A 15,150-nucleotide genomic window follows, 5' to 3' on the forward strand; every position below is an offset into this window, starting at 1 on the left:
TATCTCTATCTAAGTGAGGTGCCATTGGCCCAAGCAAGTATTAATGAGTTTGGCTCCCAGTCTGGAAATCCAAGAGTTAAAATAATAAAAAGACCACATTCAAGGCACAATCTCTAAGGGAAACAAAGCCAAGATGCTCTTCTGGATGATAAGCAGAGACAAAAGAATGCTCTTCGTATTAACAATGCTGCTTCCCTTCTTTGCTTGGCAGGTAATGATTGGTCCTTAGCCATGCTATAAACTATGTGTCATGGAAAATGCCAACGCATTTGTTATAAATAGATGCATTGCAATCAGTTTATTATAGCATTTGGTGTGCCTTCCTCTACATCCTTGCTATCAATGAACTTAAAACTAGAGCTGAAATAATAGTAACAATGATGGTAATAACCGCCTTTTATTGAACCTGTGCCACACAGAAGGCACTGGATATTTGATATGCCTTATTTCATAGAAACTTTACAATATTGCTAAAAGAGAGAAACTCTCTTCCCCAACTTACAAAAGAGGAATTAGATCAGAGGTGGTTCAAAATGTAGAAGGGTATTTCAAATGGTTCATGGAAAAGTTAATTAAAAGAGAAGTTTATTTTGGTGCACTTAAAGCAAATCTATGCATAGTTTTTTTTCATATTACACATTTTTCATGAACTTTTGAAGACCCTTGAATAAGGAACTAGCTCAAGGTCACACAGCTGACTAAGTAGCAGAGCCAGAATTGTACCTGAGATCTTCCTGCTACTAGAACCTACTAGAATCTCAACCGGGGTTGAAATCTAAAGTGATTATAGAGGCGAGGCAGATCACATAATTGGGGAACTGGGTTGGGTTTGTCATAATAGGGAGTGGTAGGGCTTCTGGCAATCTGGAGAGCCCACGCCCCTACCTGAAAATTTTCAAATCCAACTTTTTAAAAAATGTTGTGAGATAAACAAAATGCCTACAACAGAATCTGAGGTGATCAGAAGTGGAAGTTGCAAGCTTCTACACTATACTAATCCTTTCAGCAGCTAGGTTACTGGTTAAGGTAGCTCCATTAACCGGTAGTTACAACTACTGAGAACAGCAGAGAAAAGCTCCTCTCAGAAGAAACCCTATTTTGAGTTTCTCCTCTTACTGTGCCATCAAGGTATCTCAATACTGTGGAGCCTTCTCTTCCTTGTGCATATGCTTATAGTCCTTCTCATATATACCTTGTTGAATGCAATCTCAACTCTAAATAATCTCTCCCCACGCAATGCTGAGGCCTACAGTAAGGTCAGAACACTGGCACAGAGTCATTAAGAAGTACTCATCAAGTTAAAAGAGACACTTCTAGAGGGGCCTGTTTGGGGGTACCTGTTTGTTCCAATATATGCAAACCATAGGCCCACAGTTGGGAAGCCATTGAATTAAGTAAGGATCTGTCAACAGTCACCCATGGTAGGAGAATCCCACATACTCTAAGAAAAGAGGTTGGGAGCAGGCATTTCGCCTAGTGGTTAAGGAGACCATATACCATATCAGAGTACCTGAGTTCATATCTGACTCCTGATTCCAGCTTCCTGACAATGCACACAGTAGGAGGCAGAAGTGATGACTCAAGTATTTGGGTTCCTGTCATCCTAATGGGAGGCCTGGGTTAAGTTCCAAACCCCTGGATTCAGCCCTAGCCCAACCCTATCTGTTGTGGGCACTTCGGTACTAAACCAATAGATGGGAGCTCTCTCTCTCTCTAGCTCTCTCTCTCTCAAATATGTCTTTAAAAAAAAGAGGCTAACCACCTTCAGGCCAAGGTCCAAAATAAAGATGTATGGGTGTAGTTGGTTACCTGAAGTTGTAAACTGACCTAAGCCAACTTGATCATTCACATTGATTAGGTACTTTTTGTTGAATATTAATAGCCTGCCATAGTTAGAGTGGGAGGTATAGGTCTTCTCCCCCATAACCTCACTACCAGGTATAAAAGCAAGCCTCAGACAACATTCTACTTCCTATTAAAGTAATATCAAATAGAAACAAAGCACTTGTGCAGCCTGTTTTATAGGCTCAGTCGAGTTCAGCTTCTTTTCCTTTTAGGTGTTCCAACAGCACCTTGCCTGAAGGTTCACTTAAGGCAGACAAGACGGCATTCTAGTGGCAGAATTCAGCTACCCAAGAAACCCCATTAGTGACTGCCCACGGGACAATTTACAAATTGAACCTAGGATACAATTTCTAAGGGATAATACTACAGAGCTTATTAGAGCCTTGTATATTCTTTCTGCAAGTTTGGGAATACCTCTACCATATTTCTAGCTGGTTCACATATAATGAACACTACTAATTTCATCAATGATATGAATGTTAATTAACAAAGCATCTGGTGTTCAGTGGAGATAAACTCCTGAGATGCTTTTAGAACTATCCTTGATTTGAATTTTTTAAGTGGACTCAGTATTCTCCAATGAGAGTAACTGACCACTTCTAGGGTATAGATTAAGAATAACCTACCCACATACATAGTACACGATTTATGTCAATGTCTTATAAATTACAGAAAACACTTGGGATACCATGTTTTTTACAGCTTACGAAGCTGTAAAGGGGTTATGGTGCATTGGAATGATCAATAGGCTAGGAATTAGGAGATCTATGTTCAAGTCTCAGTTCTGACATCAACTGCCTGGATGACTTTGAACAAGTCTCTCCTGTCTCTGACTCTAGGTTTTATCATTTGTGAAGTGGAGGAGTTCTTCTGGAGGGGCTCTGAGATTTCCATCTTTGATATCCTATCATTAAGTCTTATCTAATTTTTCAGTTATCACCTCACTTCATTTCTTACTGAGAAAAGATCATTCAAAATAGAGCCCTCAAATTCTCTTATAAGAATTTCTATAGCTAGAAATTTCTATAGCTAGAAATTTCTCTTCATATTCATCTATTCTTGGCCTTCATGACACTCTATGATCCTTGCTCATCTCATCTCTTCCACTTACAAGCTGTGAAACCTTGAGCAATTCACAATAACTTCATTTTCCCTCAGTTTCCCCAAATACAAAGTGAAAAAAAAAAACAATAGTTCTTACCTCCGAGAGTTGTTGAGAGCTTTAAATGAAATAATTCACAAATCCACATAAATCACATAGGATAGTGCCTGGCACATATTGGATATTACTATCAATATCATTATTAGTTGAAGAGCTTTGGAGCTTTTCGTCCTATAAACAGAAACCTAGTTTCATCTGAAATGTAAAATCTCTTGTCATTTGAGGGATCAGATTTCCTTCCTGAATAGCTGGCTTCTGAGCCTTTCTAGCTTTCAGTTCTTCCCCAAACCCAAAATTATTTTTGCCTGCCAACAAAGCCATCAAAGCACCCCTTCAGATCACCAGTCTACCACCCTGCCCTTGTACATCTCTATCCATGCATCCAAACTTGCCCAGCCAGTTTGCCTCTTGACAGCAACAGCTACTCAGATATTCTGTGGTCAAAGAACTCAGCAATTCATATTTCTTCATAATCTAAAGGCTAACAGATTCAAGGAAAGCCTAGAATCTTCTTTCCCAAAGAAACTATATTCATCTGGAATTCTGTCTGCTTCCAATCAAAATGAGTCATCCTTTTGGCTCTTTTTATGACAATTCATTATCCAACGGTACACAAGTAGCCCCTGTGACTTCCAAGAGACCCAGGGGACATCTATTTGTACTCCTAAAATTGATTAGGAAGAAAACACTTAGGCCAAGCACCCAGGGGACTGGCTCTGCAGTCAGTCCTCATAAATTTTGTCTTGGAAATGGGGCTGCCCACCGATGGGCTTCAGAAAAAGCTCCCTTTCCTGCAGGAAGCCCCCTCACTTCCTTGGATGCAACAGAGCTATTAGTGAGCAAGATTTCTTCCTTGACCCTGGAGTTAAAAGCCCAGGGCACTGAAGAGAGAAGCATGCCATACTGCCCATTCTCCTGGGGAGAAGGCATTGCCCTGGCACACACATTGGCTACATCTTCCCCTGGTTCTTTCCCATTTCCTGGTGACACTTAGCAGTTGATAATCATTTTAGACTCTTGTCATTCAGATGATGAAAGCTCAACAGAGACCCACCTTTGGCACATCTCTGAGTCTAAGAATTCTTCATCTAAATATCATAGACTCTTACAAGAGATCAGTCAGCCTTGTGCAAGACCTACCAGTGGTGTCCCTCAGCATCATGGCTTCTTTCACACCTAACTCTTACTGTCCCTAATTCTTCCTTCCACAGACTATAGATCTGTAAAACATGAGAAGAGGAAAACAATGAGGAAAGGTGACCTTTCCCCTGGGTAAAAGACCTGGTACTACCCAGCTCTTAAATCACTAACTCCTGTCTCTTGGGTTTTACACCTAACTCTCTGGAAGAAAGGATTATTCTTTGACCCATGCCTAGTGGAAGGCTGTTTTTTATACTTATTTAGGGAGCCATCAAAGGGCAGAGAATGTCTCTACACTGGACTCTCTGCATTTGAATCTTTCTTCTCTTACTAGCAATATGACCTTGGGCAAATTACATAACCTCTCTGAGCCTCATTTTTCTCACCTGTGAAATGAAGGTGCATTCAATAGTAACTATCCTTATAATGTTACTGTAAAAATTATGAGATTATACATGTGAATATTTACCACAATGTCTTGCATATAGTAAGTCTTCAACAAATGTTAACTATTATTAACGCAGAGTAGTGAGGTGGTTGATAAATGGAGAAGAGGAATCAAATTGGTGAGAACCAAACTGTGAGAGATTTTTCTCATGTGTAGCCATCCATATAGCTCTACAAACTAGCTGGTAACCCCTGAATCTGTAGCTGAGAAGAAGCTGGATGGGGTAATTTTTGAATACGTACTGCATGTCCTTGGCATTGGAGATTTGCCTTGAGACAAAAAAAGATAGAAAAAGAAATAAGTGATAAGATACCTAAAAAGCCAGGGCATACATACTTCAAGGCCTAAGCATACCACCATTGAATTGGAATTGTCTAGAAACCAGATCCCTTCTGATTTTTTCCTCTGAATAACATATGAAATTATTAATTTGAATAAAACCACATAGGAAGTAAGATGATAACCTTGGCACTTGCTGGCTTGAAGGAAAGAACAATTTTCTTTAAATGTAGAGTCCATTTTAATGTACTTGAAATGAGAGAGTGGCAAGCTAGATCTTGAAGTTTTTCACTCAGACAAGGAAAACTGTGCTGCCAGTTGAACTGGTCCAGCCATGACTTTTCTGAGTTCTTTAATTGCATGTGATGTGTAGATGGAAATTTAGAGCATATCCATTTGAGTGGATGGATTTTCCTCATTTGATGGTGCTTGCCAAAGTCAAACTGCAAGTAGCAAAAGAAGGAGATATGGAAAAGCTGAAAGAGAAATTTTGCTAATGTGATTTTCCAGCATTTCAGTCTCCATTCTCTCCAGAGCAAAGGTTAACTAGCTGATTCTACAAGCATAGATTCACCAGAAAGGATTCTGCTGAGGACCACCAGGCAGTGCAGACTTTCCCCACCCACTCTGGTTCTCAGTCTTCTGCAGCTGATCTAACAGCATGCCATCTCCAGCAGGCCAAAACCTGGGGGATGACCAAAGGCAAATGTATTCCCTCCAGATCCCAGGAACCCAATGCTCCACAAGTACTACCTTGTCTCCTCATTTCTTACCCAAGCCCATTGCTGTGTTGTCTTAGGGGATCACAGATCATATTTTTTAGCTGAGGAAACTGAGGAACAGAGAGGCTAAGTGAGTAGCCCCAAGTCACACAGCTATTTGATAGGTGAGCTGGGATTAAAGTCTTCTAACATTAGGAACTTCTCCAAGATGCCTTGCCAACACAATGCTTCTCCTCTTAGCTTTCACTGCTGCACAATGATATTGCATATGACAATGACAACCCTGTCAGTTTTAAATAGGTGGCAGAGAAGATGAATAGATGCACAGCAAATGAAGCAGAAATCCAGTAAAGTGTGAGTTTCAGGGGCCATGGTTAATAGCATCTTCTATTCAGCACCTCCAGTGTTAATCTGTAATCATTTTACCACCTTCTGATTTATAGTTGGGAATGAGCAAAACAATGCCATCACATTCCATTATAGATCACAGACTATTGGCACTAGGTCAAGTAGTTCTAGTCCAGCTACGTCATTTTGTGGATGAGTAACATGAAGACAAGAAAGGAGGAGAGATTTGCCAAATGTAATGTATCTCCCTTGTAACAGAGTCAAGATGAGAATCTAGACTGGCAGATCCACAGAGTGGGCTATTTTCCACCATGCTTTTCATCTTACAGGCAGAAAACTGTACTTAATATTTCAGATTTTATCACTTTACTATTTTCTGTTTCTCTAATTGTTGCATATAGGTAAGACATATTACCCCAACCTGATTTTTTTTCAAATTGTAAATCATTTGGTGATCTTAGACATTAAAGTGTAATATTAATTCATGTTCACTGTGAAATAAAAAAATAATTAAAGACATTTATTTGTTTGAAAAGCAGAGTTACAGAGAGGGAGAGGCAGATGCTTCATCCAGGTTTGCCATGTGACTGCAGTGGCCCAAGGATCTGGGCCTTCCTCTGAGGCTGCTTTCCTAGGCACATTAGCAGGGACCTGGATCAGAAGCAGAGTGGCCGGGACTCGAATCAGTGCCCAAATGGGATGCTGGCGCTGCAGATGGTGGCTTAATTCTGTACCACAGTACCAGAATCAAAAAAATTATTGATGGGAAGACTCACCCAGGTAAAGTAAGAATCATACAAAATTGAGTTTTACCATATGCATCTGCATCTTGCATTTTTAATTTATATTATATTGGCAACATTTTTCCTTTTTTTCCCCTTTAAAAGTCCTTTAATTTTTTTATTTTTTGATATGTATAAATTATTGTAGCACAGTTATTTTATGACATATATGTATATTTCAAACCAGTATCCAATTTTATGTATGCAGGTGGACTCCCAATTCACTAAGGATTACAATTATCCCTCATCTTCCTATAGTACCTGCATACAAGCACAGTTGTGTGAGCATAGTAATAAATGCCTTCTGACTTTCCATTGCCTTGGTCTTTCTGAAATGACCCTTATTTCTCCACCAGATAGGGCAACAAAAGTAGCAACTTGACCTTCCATTCTCTTTAAGGCGCATGCTTTATAACTCAAGACCAGCCATAGAGCAATGACGGTTATGCTCAGAAACTTGGCTCTCAGGGTTCCAACCCGAGATCAGTATCTTTCTAGTCTTAAAGCCACAGGTAAGGAACTTCATGCCTCCAGGCCTCAGTTTTGCTGTCTGACTAATAGAGAAGATAGTGGTATTCACCTCATAAGGTTGTGGTAAAAATTTGATTATAAAATATACAGAAAGCACTTGGCATATTTGAATACTCCAAAAATATTAATTGCCATTCTTATATTTGCCAAAGGAAAAGGGCACCAGACTTGAAGTTAGAAAACCTGGGTTCTCAAAATAGCTAGGATAGAGGCTTTTCAGTGTTCCCAATACCAATGATAAATGCTTGAGGTGATGGGTATACCAATTAGCCTGATCTGCTCATTACATATTGAATACATGTACTGAAATGTCACACTCTACCCTGTAATATGTATAACTTTGTGTCAATTAAACTTTTTACATTATACTTAAAATTTCTGAACTAAAAAAGGAAACCCAGGTTCTTGTTTCCTCTTTACTATTATCTAACCCTCTGACCTTGCGTGAGTTGTTTTTACTAATGTAGCTCTCAAAGTTTCTTCATGAACAAAATGGGGATGATAATGCCTTAGCTGTGTGCCTTGCAGGGATGTTATCAAGATCACATGAGCGAATAAATGTGAAAGCACTTTGAAAACTAAGAAATGTGATTGTTAGGTACATGCAATTACCTGAAGTGGATGATTATCTCATGGGAGGACTGAAGATGGAGATGACCCAGGAGACTAGTCTGAATATACTAAGCCTTGGGAGATGTCTTGACAAGAAAACCCTCAGTGTTGCAAAGCTAGACCATGACAGACAGAAGGGACCTTAGAGATCAACTATGCCAACATATTTATGTTATATGCAAGAAAAGAGATTGAGACAAGAGAGCTCAACCTCATAGAGCCAATCAGAACTGCCACTAGAACTCAGTTCGCCTGATTTCCTAAGAACAATCCGAAAGCAATCATTGCAGCTCTTTGTTTGTTGACCGTTATTGAAAAGGGAGAAAAGAAAAAAAAATCCAGTTGCCTGTGGATATCATGTAAGTGGGACCTAATTAATTGGGTGTTTGTGGCCAGAATAAGCCTCCACTACATTTCAAAATGCCAACTTCATTGCAGGTGAGGGAGAGTGAGGGGGCAGGAAGGTAATGGGAAGGGTTCAGTCAGGTGCGGAGAATGCCTTCAGGCTTGCCCAGATTCCCAAGAGACTTCTGTTGTCCCAGCAATGACCACTGCAGCAGATGGCCTCTCTCCGATGATTCATATTTATCTTCGCAGCCAGTTCTTGCTTTATGTGTTTTTGGAAAACTTAGTAAAGTGGATGAAATTGCCAGTTGCTTGAAACTACAATTGCCAATTGTTTGAATGGAGTACATAGATTACAGCCAGAGTGTTCATTTCACCCTGACACACATATGGTCCCACATCAGGCAAGGGCTATGTCCCTGATGGCAGCTCAGATATTGCTGCACCTCCTGAATAATATCTCTCCAGGTACTCGGTAAATATACACGCTGGGTACTTTCATCTTTACATTATTTTAGCTGAGATGAGAACAGGTAAACCCTTCCGTCTGATAACCTTTTCAAGTTCACTTGCACAGAAGGTTATGCTAAAAAGAAACAAGAAAGGAGTTTTTCAATAGCAGGCTCCAAAAGTGACTAACAAATCCTATCTGACAAGGCAGCCCCTTAAGAAATGTAGTGTGAAATGTGTTAATAGAATAAGCCCAAATGAGGTTTTACTGTCCTTAGTTTCAGAATTTTGGCTGCCTTCCACAGCTGCCACCGTGGTCCAGACAGTGTCCATCCAGGTTCATCTCCTCCCTCCCCCAACCCGGAAGTGCCCCCTTTCTGCCCTTTAGCCTAAGGGGACCCTATTGCCAGTGGCAGATCACAGCTCTTCCTGAAAGTGCCTTCCTACTTTGGCCAGGGAGTACTGGAGAAAGCAGTCACAAAGCACCCTATGTTGTAGCAGAGACCACTGACCGTTGGGCCTAAAATGTTCACCAGGCAAGAAGCATCCCCAAGGGGGCCCCTTATGTCTGTAGTAAGTGGCCATAGTCCACAAGATGAAACGAATAGGGAAGCAGCCTTGCTCACCAAGCCCTGTTTTGCCACAACAACAGGCTCCTACCCCACCCCCACCCCCACCTCTAGAAGCTTGAAAGGAACAAATTTCGGGCAAGTCAAAGTCAGGCCTACTTTACCCTGTGGGGAGTAAACATATGGAACCCCCTCACCTAGAGCTGGTGCCAGCTGAAAATAAATAAATAAATTCTGTCAGAGAAGGTTCAATGCATTTATGACTGCTAAGGCAATGATAGGTTATTAAGGGAAACGAGGCTGTTTGGGGATGTGTTTAATCTCAGAGCTCGAAATCAGAGGACAACGAGATCCTCTGACAGCCTCAGTGAATGAGTGCTGAAAACACACACGGTCTGAGAATTGTGATTGTGTTTTCCGGTGAAGCGGGAAGTGGGGCGGAGGTGGGAAAGGTGTGGTATTTCGGGTTGGTTGGCTCAAACTGAGAAGCTGAGATGGCTGGGGCTGGTTTGTGCAGGGTGATACTGTTCAAGGCCTATAAAGGAATCAGTATGTTATGGAAGAAAACGTTCTTACTTCCCGCACCTGGCCCTGCCACTATCAACTAGCTGGGTCATAGGTCACTGCCACATCTTTTCCTATTGATAAAAATAGAGGCATTAGACTAAGTTACCTCCAAGGTCCTTTCTAGCTTCAACTATGTTTAATTCAGATCATCTCATGGGAGAACTCCGCCCTCTTCCTTGCTCTTCCTCGCCTTTCGTTGCTAAGGAGCCCAGGGCATTGAGGATGCTCAGAAAATGCCCCTAACTCTACCAAGGCATTGCACTCAAGTCTGGTCTCCACAGCGGAGGCCCACACTCTGGAATTTATATTTCATGACCCATTCTCCCACTCCTCAAGTCCCTTGTAAGGACGGCATGCTGTTTAGATAATATGGAGTTTTCTTTTGTTCAGTACAGTAGGCAAACTTGGGCTCCAAATATTAAAAGCACCATTATGTGAGCTTTAAAGCTGGAGCTGACCTGGGTTAGAATTCTGGTTCTGCCTCTTCTCTTCCAGCTGTGTGGCCCTCAGCAAATTACCTAACCACTCTGGGCTTTGGTTCATAGTACTATCTCCCTTATACGTTGATTGTCAGGATTAAATGAGAAAAATCACACTGGATGCTCTGTTTGATGCCTTGCACATAGTAAACGCTGTCGCCAATGGGCATCCTTCTCCATCCTCCACTGCATAGATGCTGAGCTAAAAGCCAATACCAATCAATCGATACACATTGTGCTAGTAATCAAGTCCATAACTTTCCAGCCATGGCAAAGTATTGGGCTTTTCAGGGCTCCTGTATCCCTGAATAGGGGGATGAGGCAGATATTATTACTCTATCAATTTTACGGTTAAAGGATCAGACTCAAAGAAGTTCAAATGTTGTTTCCAGTAAGTGGCAGGGGTGGGACCCAAACCGAGGCTAATACTGTATTCTTTCCGTTCACCATGCTATCTCCGTTTAACTAGCATTATAAGGGAATGAGTGGTTCCATCTAAGCTAATTTTCCAGATAATTGAAGCACACATCTTTCAGCAGTGCAAGTGCTCTTTTTATTTTAACCATTTTCAAGAAAAACTTTTGACAATGCATCACACACCTCCACGCCTTATTATGCAGAGGATACAAATCACCATGCTTTTTAATCTTTTTTCATAGCCTTCTATCTCTTCTCTCACAGTGGCTGACAGTGTTCCATCCTTGCTAGATTACCCAAGATAGCATATTAGAAATGGGGTGCTCCTAAAAGAGGACATACAGAAATGTGACAGCTGACAGCGATAGAACAGCATGCAGAATCACCAAGTCTGCTGCTATTTCGTGTAGGAGCAAACATTTCAGAGGGCAAATAGACTCACAGACAGCAACTGGGTGCTAGAATTGAAGTGCTCAGTAAAGACCCAGAACAATCCATGGAAAACTGAACTGTGTTCATTTGAATGCACTGAGATACAAGGGGTATGGGGTTATGGGAGAGGTCCCTCCAAGCCATCAGTACTGTTTCCACTGATACTGTTTAGAAATGCCTGTGCCTTGTGACAATTAAAAAGCAGACTTTAACAGCACATCACTGCCTTTCAGTTCTCTACAGTGCACTGGGCAGCCCACTCCCACCACCCCTGCCTAGATGTGCCAGTGCTCTACTGTGTTTCAAAAAGCAGAGAAGGAGCTTTCCATTTTAGAAAGATTTCAGTCTCAACTGGTTCAAGAGCTGGTATGTCTAAAGGGCTAAATCTTCACTGATCTGGAAAACGGAGCCCTTGTGAGATGCATAGCAAATCAGTATGTGTTTAGCCTGTCGCTCGCCTTTTCTCCGTTCCACCTGTAATTTCAAAGGGGAAAAAAAACTCTACAAGCACACCCTCCAAAGATTGCTAGCCTATTGGCCTACTGCAAGCATTCGGATCTTTTGAAATTCCAATCAGAATGGGCTCTGCTTTGCCTTCTCCATCTCTGTCTCCTCTGACCCGGCAAAGTTTCCCATCTTTCATCCTGTCACTTAGCTAATGGTGTGTGTCCCTCTTGCATACATTCCATAGTCACCAGCTTCTTTCAGTAGTGGAGTCGTCAGCGAGATGCTCGGCAGATGGCTCACTGGCTGCTGTTCTTGTCCCCTCACTGCAGCAATCTGTTGTTCTAAATCAAAATGTTAATGAAAAATAAAAGAACGCAGCGCCAGTCTCTGTCTGATTTAAATTAATATAGAGTCATACCTTTGGAGGCAGTTTTTACTGGCACGAGGTTCTCCATACAGGCTACCCATAGTGTGTGTGTGTGTGTGTGTGTGCGTGCATGTGTGCTTCTGTCTAATTAAAATGAAGCACTTTCATTTATCTGAGTCTCTCTTGGTACCCTCAACCTGTTCTTTTTAATAATAATAAAGGCCTAACAAACAGTTGATTTCAGCATTCCAGGGAATGGCATCTCACCTGGTGGAACATAATTTGGAGAGATATTATATGTGATATGTAATTATAAACATGCTTTGATTAGATTCTGTCTTCAATACTGAGATGACACATTTGCTAAATGCTTCAAGTGCAGCTCTAAGTTAGGCATGCCGTTATTGAAATCTCTTTCAATCCATTTGTTTTAAAACTGCTGGCAAAATCATTGCTAATTTGCTACTTTATTTACAAGGGCCCTTCACTTTCTGTGTACTCAGCACACTGTTCATTTCTGCTGCAGCAACAGGACTGCTCTCCTCTTGGAGGAAAATGTATGTGTCTGCAAGATCATCTCTGCAAGACAAATTTCAACTTCCGTTTAGAGAAGAAGGGACCACAGTGATTTGAACACACCTGGTGGGGGGAAGGCCTTTCAATATCTTCATTTGCAAAACAGTCTAGGAACAGAAAGAGTGGCAGTTTCAACCAATTCCAGATGACCACACCTTTCAGTTTGTTCTTCATTATGACCACTTTGTAGGTGCTAACAATAGTATTGGAAATAATAGGAGCTAACACAGTGCTCCCTACATACCAGGCATCCCTCTAAATGATTTATACTTATTTACTCTTCCAGTCATCAAAACTACATATGACTTAGATCTATTTCTAGATGAGGAAAGTGGGTATGCAGAAGTTAAGTCATTTGGCCAAGGTCACATAAATGATGGAGCTAGAGATGAACACAGACAGGCTTAAAGCCTTCTTTTTTAACCATTATACTATTCCACACTGTGCTGGAAGGACTATGAATTCTAGCATCTTTGGAAGAAATCTGTTGTCTTCTTTCAGATTGGTAGGAGGGTTTCTTTGCTCAAACTACTATGTAAGTTACAGGTGGGCTTCTACTTTAGTGGGGCTTGCTCCTTGATGAATGCATGTGCTATTTGCATGTCTCACTGCTATGAAGACTAAAGTGAGCCCGGTAAATCAAACTGAGGCAGGCAGAAGAAAACCCTGCCTGGGACTTTGGGTAGGATGTGAGACTCAAGTCTTTAAGTCAAGCATCTCGGGGATGTGCACTAGTCTGCTCAACAGTCCTGACAAGGGAAGGCCAAAAGAGGCAAGACCTACAAAGTCCACATCCGAACCAGTAAATAAAAAGGGACTCCCTGCTAAGGACACAAGTTAGATCCCTCAGCTTCAGGCTCAACTCTTTTCCCTACCTGCAGGCAGTACCACCATACAAACCCAACAACACTGAAGATCACCTTTTCTCCTGATTCTCAAAGGCCAGCTCAACCAGAAAAGCAAAGAATATGAGATGGTTCTAATTAGATATATAATATATAATTATATGTGATATCAAGCCCAGTGATATACTGGGGTATCAAGTTTTACTAAAGAAAAAAGGTCCTAGTGGGAAGAGATTGAGTAGAGAGGCAATTATTTCTCTCGCTAAACCTCACTTTGATGGTTGTATTTTTCTGATCTTTACTGGAGACTAAATAAAAATACAAGTTTTGAAAAGGATGTTATCAAACAGTGGGGTGGGCTGGGAGCCCGGTATCCTGGGTTCCAGTCCCAGCTCAGACTCTTAACAAATCATGACATCTCTGGATCTCAGACCCTCTGTGAAATGAAAAAGCCCTGTGAGGGCTTTTCCAACATTAAATATTATCTGATGAAGCATCCCTCCCACCTCCACTTCTTAGGGAAAAATGATTCTCCCCAAAGAAACAAGGAAACTCAGAGGATGATTTGACCAAATAAAGCAAATATTTGAGCTGTTTTGCAATGTTTCTGAGCAAGTAACTCAGATCACTAGTCAGTAGATTGCTTTTTGGCCTGATCTCTCCCAGCTGAAACCATTAAACAACTGCTCTCCCTCCAAGTCATCACATCAAGGACTTATTGAATCCCTGAGAAGAAAAGGACCTCAAAGGTCATCTTTTCCCATCTTCCCTCAAGGCTGGGCTCCTTTTCGTCTAAACACAGCCAGTCTAGGTGGTGGGGCCAGCATCAGCTTTGTATATAGGAAGAAAAAGTGCTGGTTACTTCGCTGGATGTCATAGGTGCTAGAATGGACCATCTAACTCTGGCCCCAAAGAGCTCTTCCCTCCTGCTCCCTGATGTCACGGTACCTTGAACAGAGAGCCTAGACTTTCATTCTACACTGAAAATATTTAAGATACAAATTCCCTTGAAAGATGTAGCACAACATATCTGCAGATTCTATCATGAGAGTAGATTTCAATAGGGAAGAAAGCCAAAAAGAACATGGAATTCTTGAAAAGACTCAGTTTCCCAAAGTGTAATATGGAGATAATAATATCTACCACACATAGTTGTTAAGGATAAAATGAAATGATCATTCAAAGGCATAATTACAGCATGATTCATTTAAGTATATTTTCAGCCCCAAATCTATAATATCATCATAGTTTAATTGCTTTTGATATGTTTATCTTTAACTCTGCTTCTTGAACACTTATGGGTATGAATGACATAGATGCCCAGGTCTGTAGCCACCAGTACTATTTTTAACTCTCTTAGCCATCCATGCAACTAACTAAACACCTGATTCAGACATCAGCCAGAATATCAATTGTCAAGCAACAGAAATGCCCACCTAGAGCTTGATTGACATTTGAACCCACAAAGAGATCAGTTCCATGCTAATAATTTGAGAGAAGCCAAGATTTTCAAGATTGTCCCAATTTAGCCCAAGCTAAATAGGAGTTCCAGGTGGTTCCCCTAATTAATTGGTCCCAACAACAAATAAGCATGCACAATGACTTTCTTGAAAAATGTTCCCAATGTATATTTCATTTAATATGGGAGAAGAAGGCTAACAAAGTAAATGCTAAGCTCAGTATGAATTCTAGATTTAGAGAAGATAGTAAGCCCAAGTGCTTTTCAAAGATAACGACAGGAAGATTGGAGGTTAGCACCTGATCATACTACTGGATGGCCTTCAAGC

General features: G+C 41.1%; 1 protein-coding gene across 4 annotated transcripts in view; it reads left to right on the forward strand.

Moving 5' to 3' along the window:
* Positions 1-15,150, forward strand: part of GRIA3 (glutamate ionotropic receptor AMPA type subunit 3) — a 318,320-nt gene that overhangs the window by 10,840 nt on the left and 292,330 nt on the right. The window lies entirely within an intron of this gene.

The sequence above is a fragment of the Oryctolagus cuniculus genome, chromosome X (assembly GCF_051225735.1).
Source record: "Oryctolagus cuniculus isolate XC-2025 breed Fujian yellow rabbit chromosome X, ASM5122573v1, whole genome shotgun sequence".
In the NCBI taxonomy this organism is placed as follows: domain Eukaryota; kingdom Metazoa; phylum Chordata; class Mammalia; order Lagomorpha; family Leporidae; genus Oryctolagus; species Oryctolagus cuniculus.